At 32.7% G+C, this 8,672-nt stretch overlaps 1 long non-coding RNA gene across 1 annotated transcript; it reads left to right on the top strand.

The window, feature by feature from the left end:
* The first annotated feature begins 232 nt into the window (after positions 1 to 232).
* LOC138700284 (uncharacterized) lies at positions 233 to 8,126 on the top strand. Its single transcript, XR_011332321.1, has 2 exons — positions 233 to 3,537; positions 3,598 to 8,126. It is a non-coding gene; the product is annotated as an uncharacterized lncRNA (long non-coding RNA).
* Positions 8,127 to 8,672: the final 546 nt, after the last annotated feature.

The raw sequence follows: 8,672 nt of genomic DNA, 5'->3' as shown, positions 1-8,672 counted from the left end.
ATAAAACTTCATTGGATTTTCTTCTGCAGTTACATATTTGATACCTAAAACATCTTCGGTTCTACAACTTTCTTTGATACATTAACATTACTCTTGTTGCTATAATATAATATAATATAATATAATATAATATAATATAATATAATATAATATAATATAATATAATATAATATAATATATCACTCCTATTAGCAAAAAATTGTATTCAAACTCCCATTTTTACACAAAACAAACATGGGAACTGACAGCTTGGAGTTGGTTCTAAATTGCAAAACACTGCACTATGGATTCTGTTTTTGGTGGTTGGTTCAGATTTCTCTATAGGGCAGCACGTTACAGATAGGAGTTGGTTCTATTTTGTATAAGAAACTATAGACATTAAGACACATTTTGCAATAGAAATCCAGATATTCATAAAATGGTGGTTGGTTCCATATTGCATAAGTGCATCCAATTTATAAGCTTAATTCACAAAACTTAGCCTAAAAATAGAGAGAACTGAATCACAAGAACTGGAGAATGCATCTTGTAAATCGTGTGCTGAGTTGTGGGAAAGGCTGTTAATAGTACCAGAACGAAATGTCGATTAAGAATAGAATGCCTACAGTAGTACCTCTTTTTTCTGTGATAAAGCCGCTCGATCCTCATTTCACCAAGAAGGGGATGGACTGAATGGTTAATAGAGAAAATCGGATAACCTGTGCCATAAAAAATTTTAATAAAGTAACTTGCAGTTCCGTAATTTACTCTGTGGTCTTGTGTGTTTAACAGTTATCTACAACGGATTTTTAAGGGCCAAGATGCTATGTTAGATGTCTTCATTCAGAAAACAGAAATACAACATAACATACACAACAGAAAACACACTACAAAGACATCTCAACACACAAACAACACAAACAAATAAATACAACCACACAGGCGTATACAAACTCACATGCAATAGTTGCGACAGTTTCTACATTGGATAGACAGGCAGATCATTCCAAACTCGATACAAAGAACACATTAAAGCAATAACCAGGGGACACAATACATCTACATATGCCGAACACATGACTAATGCTAACCACACATACAATAACATAAATACAGACATGGAAATCCTACACATACAACCCAAAAACCAAAAACTCAACACACTAGAACAATATGAAATATACAGATACACTAAAACACACCCTAATCAAATTCTCAACACACAGATCAATTTCAGAACACACACTATTTGACACAACTCTTCATCACACGAACGCACCCACACAACAGGCAGCGAAGTTGAGATAGTGCCGAGATCTAGTAGGCTCTGAGGATGGTGTCAAGTAACATCGAAACAGCTGTAAGCCACATATGCTTACATAATTAACACGAGTAAGATCACCATTTAATCAATTTAAATGTATACTGTACTAATAATGTACTTTACTTCATTTTTGTTCTGCAGCAAAAAAAAAAAAAAAAGCGCGAGAAAGATGGTCGAATAATCTGCCCATTACCGTACTTAATAGGATGATGGATAATCGGGGTCTACTGTATTTACAAATTATAATGAGTAAAAACATTATTTTTGGTGCATATAAATCCGATATTCTGTCATCATTGCACGTTTTAGACCTGCTGGCCTACTACAGTCTCCTGCCAGTGATTTCAGAGACTACTTCCTCTCTGTGGTTGCTGGCCAAAAGGGAGTAAGCGGAGAGTTGAGGATATTGCCTGGACTAGCTTTAATGTCTAGCATTTCCTGTACACTTGATTGAACAGTTATATATCTAGTTTGATTGCCACATCCTTCTTAGTAAGAGCAGAAAGGGCTTTTGGTAGGTGAGAATGAAGTTGTTTAGAGAAACTTTCTTTACAGTTCTGCATTATTTATGACTCTTAAATTAGGAGGAACTGGTTTTATAATATATAATTTTAAATATATTAAACTTGTATATTTCTCTTGAATAAATTATTACAGTAGTTAATATACTAAATTTGTTTAAGTTTACGAATAGGTCTCAGATTGAGATACCTGTATGTTTCACATCCTTTCACATGAAGAAAATGGTGTAAATGTATCGAAAATTGAGAAAAAATAATGAGATTGAAATTCTCATTATAATTCTTCAATTAAATACTTAAATAGTTGTACATTATTGTAAAGTATATAAATAGTCTGTGAAATATGAAGAAATACTGTCAAGAATATTGTATCTGACTCCCATGGATACTAAAATTTTTCGTTACTTTTATAGATTTTTAAGCTTTTAATTTCACAGTCTTACAGATATTATTTTTATACAATATAGGCTATTTCCGTATACTTGAAGACAGAATTTTGGTGTCCATGGCAGGGTCAGAGTTGTATGAAATACTTGAGACTCATATGTATGTATGTTTTAATTTGTTCATATCTAAATGAGAACATATTTGCAATATGATACTAAAATTGTACATAAGAATCCTGAAATTATTATCCTTCTTTCTGGCCATGTAATTTATTAGCAAAATACCAGAAATTTAAAGGACCAGAAAGAAACTCCAACATATGTAAGTCCTAACTAATAATTCATACAACATTAATGTTGTTAAAGTGTGTATTTTGAATTTATGCTGTACTGGTAAAGCTCGTTGCAGTGAAGTTTGCAATTGTAAGGTCATACATCACCTCACAGGAAAGAAATAATGTACAGAAACGAAATGTACAGTGTATTAGTGTATTGCAGAACATAGTTTTATTGTCACAAAAAGAAACAATGTACAGTAACGTGTGAAAAGTTCAGTATAAAATAGCGACATTTAAATTTAAGTTGAAATGATATTCAAACAGTAAAATTACGTACACTGTATATTTTAAAAATTCTTTAAATGGTCTTGAATTTGTTCAATATTATTGAAAAGAAATGTTATTTTAGTGTGTTGCAGAACTTTCTTTACTCTCAGTTATAATTCAGTAATTTTCTTTTGTAACTGGGCTTTTAGTATCTAATTCTTATCCAATTTATTGTGTACTGGGAAGTTTATGCCATGAATCCTGCTGTCATGGGTACGTATACAAAAAGTAATCGAAGTCATTTGTATATCTGAGTTTCGTATTGTATTAATTCAGTGGGTTTAGTTATTGTTGTTGTTTAGTCAACTGTCCGAAGACAGGTCTGAATCTCACAAGTGATACCAATAAGACACAACTTATGAGGCAACTAGGCCAGGAGATAATGGGGTAGAGTGGCCAGTTCCTTTCCCTCTGGTTTAGTTATTTGAGGTACCGGTATTTATTTAATATCATGTACAATAGGCCTGTATCTTAAAACTGAATGTACATTTTATTTTTTTTATATCTAAAACAATCGACATAATTGTAAAAAAGTAATTACTTAGAATCATTTTTCAATTTATACCGGTAAATGAAGTAGGGCTATTTTATATATATGTTTATGCTCGACCATGCCGAAATGTAGTAATTATACACCTGGTAGCAGTCCTTTAATGCACGTCATTAAAGTACACCTACTCATTAAAGTACAGGTGTTCAGCCAATGACAAGTCAGCTTACAGGTGCTCAGCCAATGACAAGTCAGCTTACAGGTGTTCAGCCAATGACAAGTCAGCTTACAGGTATTCAGCCAATGACAAGTACCGTTATAAAACCGCAAGTATCGATTATTCTCGGATATGCAATCGAAAGAGAATTAGCGAAAAGTCACGGAGGCTGGAAATCCAATACTGTCGCAGAAGGTTATGTTCTGTTACTATAATAATAAATTAGAGTTAATTGTAAATAATATTCAAATAAATTCAATTTGTCATCTCGTTTTTCAATTCTAAATCAATTTTCAGGTTATACCAGAGTAATGTTCATCTTATTCTGTGCCAAGGTCAATGAAATTCGGCCTCGGAAAAAATCAATACTTTCGCGTCTGCGCACATCTCACAATTCAGGTCAGTTCGCACATAACCATAATTTTGAATACTTTCAAGTTAGAAATATGGTCGAGCATAAAAAGTCGTATGAAACTTGCCTATAATGGTAATTAAGACGCTCGTATGAAAATTATGACGCTTGCACTCGTTTCATAAACAATCATACTTGCGTCTTAATTACTACCATTATAGGCTCGTTGCATAATGTACTATTACTGTTTTATTAGGGATTATAAAATGAAATTAAAATTTGTGTGTATGATTTGAGTTTACTAAACAAGATAACCACTTATGAGGCAACTAGGCCAGGAGATAATGGTGTAGAGTGGCCAGTTCCTTTCCCTCTGGTTTAGTTATTTGAGGTATTTATTTAATATCGTGTACAATAGGCCTGTATCTTAAAACTGAATGTACATTTTATTTTTTTATATCTAAAACAATTGACATAATTGTAAAAAAGTAATTACTTAGAATCATTTTTCAATTTATACCGGTAAATAAAGTAGGGCTGTTTTATTAGGGATTATAAAATGAAATTAAAATTTGTGTGTATGATTTGAGTTTACTAAACAAGATAACACATTTCAGTGGAAAGATATATAGATCAAGAAACGAGATATGAACATAAAATGTTTCATATACCTTCTTGATCTTGACTGTTGTCTTCAGACTTCTTCTTTATTCAGCTCTTTCATATTTAATTTCGATCTCAAAAGGTGTTTCACTCTTTCATTGAGGATATTTTGTGCAACATTTTAGAAAAAATAATTACCGGTTCCGAAAATGACAAAATAGTTCAATGTGACGTATTCAACCAAGCAAATAGGTTCTAAGTAGTTTCAAGCCCAGCTACAAGCATATGTGATGGAAGGAGATTATTCGGCACCCAGAAAATAGGATTAATACATTACTAGTATTCCGAAATATTGGTTTTCCTTGACCTTGCATTTTATATTTTTCTATCCATCAGATTTGTTCTAAATTAGTGTCCATGGTAATGGTATTCTGGCATCCTTATGGTATGATGTTCCTATTTTTGCTGGTAATTAAGGGCTTCAATAAACATTTCTTGTACTTTCAAGCAGCTTCTCATATTTTCATTTTGAACACGTTCTCTTCATACTATGCCAATTAGCAAATGCATGTATCTAATTTGCGAAGTGTTTGTTCTGCCATAGAGTTCAACATCCACAGCAAAGTCATGTTAATTCCTTTCCTTCAGCAACATCTGATACCGTAAAGAGGGGTGACTTTGAACGCCGAGGTGACTTTGAACAGTAATTTTGGACCTTTCTAAATTAAATGCTGTACCCAATTGCGATAAAACTGCTTAAGTTGTCAATAAACTAGTTCAGTTCTTTCACAATAGGGTACAGCATTTAATTTAGAAAGGCGCAAAATTACTGTTCAAAGTCACCTCGGCATTCAAAGTCACCCCACTTTACGGTATGTGAATATAGTGTCCTGATTTACTTCTATTTCTGTATACTTGAGGCACCGACATCTTCCATTATTTAAGACATCTATGATTTAAAAGAGTTTTTGATTGGCTTTAAAACATGAGACTTAATTGTGCTGTATTAACCAGGCTGTCTGGAATTTTATGATATTTCAGAATGATTCGTAAGTTATGTCTTTTACTAACTCTATCAAATCCCTTTACATATTCTAGGAATAACAGAGGTAGATTAAATGATCGTATCTTTTTCAGAAATTATTTGGCAATGAATATGATCTGTATAGATGATCTTTCTTTTTGGAACACGCTGTTCCTCTTGTATCTTATCTTCTATTAATATTTTTAGTTTTTCTTAAAAATTGCTGCATAAATTACTGTTAATAGTGTTACTAATAATTGAATTTTTCTATAATTAGAACACTTTTCTTATAATTAGAACACTTTTCTTTTTTTTGTATTTCTTAAGGATGAGGACGAATTGATATAGAGATGTCTTCCAGTCATAATTTTCTTTGTGCACAAATGAAGGGTACACGGGAATAACGATCGAGGTCCATTTTAGAAAGTTTCGAGAAAAACGAATTTTAAAGTTTAAGCACTTAATACTTTGTTATGTGTGTATGTAATAGAAATTGACGTATTGGAATGTCAAGAACGATGATTTCTTATTACTAGCTAGACCACATGATAGTACTTCCTTTCCACTATAAGATAGCATTATTAACTCAATTTCGAATGTTGATGGACCTTGATCGTTTTTCTCGTGTACCCTTCAAATAGTATAATTACAAGACAGTACAAGTTAGATCATGAATAGTTAGCTAATGGATCATCATCATATTGCATCATTTATGTGGGGAAAAAAAAGAAAAGAAAAAAAATATTTTTGCGTACTTTTTTGTGTTTTGTTTGCACTGACACTAATAAATTTCTACATCAGCTAATCTAGCTTCTAGTATTGTCCTCAATCCATCATATAATTTTCTTGTTAAAGTTGTTCTTCAAACTTATTACATACCGATACTCTTTTGTTCCTGTTTTCCTTTCGAAGTTTAGTTTTGTTACTCTAGTTTTACACAATAGAAGTACCTAAACAACATATAATTTTCACCTGTTGTTTTCCTAGTTCATATTACATATGGCCACAGTTTCCAATTAGCTATTACACTCAATTACGGCTATATAATACATTATTTTATAGTTCCCTTTATGCTACAGAATTGCTTGCATTATTTTATAGTTCCCTTTATGCTACAGAATTGCTTGCTATTCCCATTTTCTTATGAAGTGAGCTTTCTTAAAACACTCAATTTTCATCAAGTTCTATTTCACATTTAGGTCCGATTAAGACTTCAATTGTGATCTTCCCAATCCTCTCCTTTCAATCTCCGAAATAATTATCAATAGACAACAGGGGAGAATGCTAGTCACGAAAGTTAGCTTTCTCTTTTATTCATAGAGGAAGATGGGAGGATATAATAATTCATAATTAATAAAAATAATCAGACCCACTTAAATAATTTATTTTATAATTATGAAATCATTATGAGTCATGGATCATATTCTCTTATCAGATGTAGAAGTTCGATATGATATAACAAACATGGCCAATAAAACAGTTTATTTAGTTTTTTCGACCCTACCAACCAATGCACATTGTTGTATTGAGCTGCATTGAACGAGCACACATATTCTCTATAATGTCTGTCTTCTCTTGAATAGTCCTTCGGGAAAATGGGTTTGATAATATGGTTTCAATAACACACAATTCCGAACTCATTGCAGTACTTCAAATTAATGTTTAAGAATTAATAATACATGCAGCAGGTAACACGTGCATTCCGCTCATACAATTACATTGCACAGCACATTCCCGCTGCCAATACTGGTCTGTGTAACGTTAAATAGTCGTTGGTGTAGCTCTCGGACCAGAGCTTCAAACAACACATAACAGAAGTGCGCCTAGGACGGACCAAGGAGGAAGGCACTTGCGCGCGCATCATATTCTCGTTGTTTCTACGTCTTTCCTGTAGCTCCGAGAAACGAGCAAGCGTTGCGATACTTGCGGTGTGCAACCTGCGGATGGTATTACGCCTGTACAGTATTCCAAAAATCAAAATAAATTTTAATGTACGTAATCCCATTTTGAGAAATACACATTCTACAAAAATATTGGCTTGCACAGCAAGCATAGCATGCCCTGAGAAATCGCCCCTGATAGACAATACATTACCTGTTTCGAGAATTTGCTTACTACAATAATGTTGGATTTAATATTCTCTTTGGTAATGGTGTAACACCTCAAAGTTTTCCTTTAATGTGGCCATAATGTGAAAACTTGAAATCTTATTTTCCGTTTAATTATTAATTTCGTAACGATTATATTTAGTTCTTTGATTTTTAATATTACATAATTCTGATTCATCACATCTAGAAGTACTTTTGTGAAATAAAACGAATTTGAAAATACTGAAATGCATCGCTTCTGCATTTAATTATTGGTAATACCTAATGAGTAGAAATCTTTATTCTGGTGATGAGAAGTGTTACAGCATAATTTTGGTACCCTTGATTAGCGGGAAGAGTGGTGTACAGTAAAGTGCCTTCAAAGGATGTTCTGGGTGTTGTCTGTGTTTGTAATCGTACAGTATTATTGGTCAAGGTGCTGGGAACAAACTTGTGACAAGAAAATGTACACTGGGTTCTGATGTAAAGACCATTGATTTCTCTTAAGTTAAAAAAATAATAATGATTTTTAAACTGATATTTGTACTCTATTTATCCCTTCTCCTTCAGTATTAAATTATGAATGACATACATAACATTTTATGATATCATCATCATCATCATCATCCTTCCATGTACGTATTAGGCCTGGTGGTCTGTTACTGTCTCATGCCATCTTTTTAATGGTCTTCCTAAAGATCTTTTTCCTCTGGGATGGTAATTAAGAATCTGAGGAAGGATGCGTATGTGTTGAAGATGTTGCTGCCAGTTAGTCCTGTATGCAGATATATGGTCCATAATTAAAGAGATTTTGAGCTCTTGATGAATGTCTACATTTTTCTGTTGGTTTAGTCGTGTGTAGCCTGCTGTTCTTCTCATTAACATCATTTATGATATTCATGTGAAAAATACCCGAAATTGGAGGACAAGAAATGAGACAGCAAGATAAAACTGTCATACGTATAGGAAAGGCTATTTATTACAAATTAACAAATGACAAATGTCTCATATACGATTTATGTTAAAATGGAGATTTTGTATAGGCCTACATTATTGGACATATCTCTATTTCCACTCTTTTGTC

This window comes from Periplaneta americana, chromosome 5 (genome assembly GCF_040183065.1).
Source record: "Periplaneta americana isolate PAMFEO1 chromosome 5, P.americana_PAMFEO1_priV1, whole genome shotgun sequence".
Lineage (NCBI taxonomy): Eukaryota > Metazoa > Arthropoda > Insecta > Blattodea > Blattidae > Periplaneta > Periplaneta americana.
The sequence above is the reverse complement of the archived record's forward strand: the minus strand, read 5'-3'. Positions and strand labels throughout refer to the sequence as shown.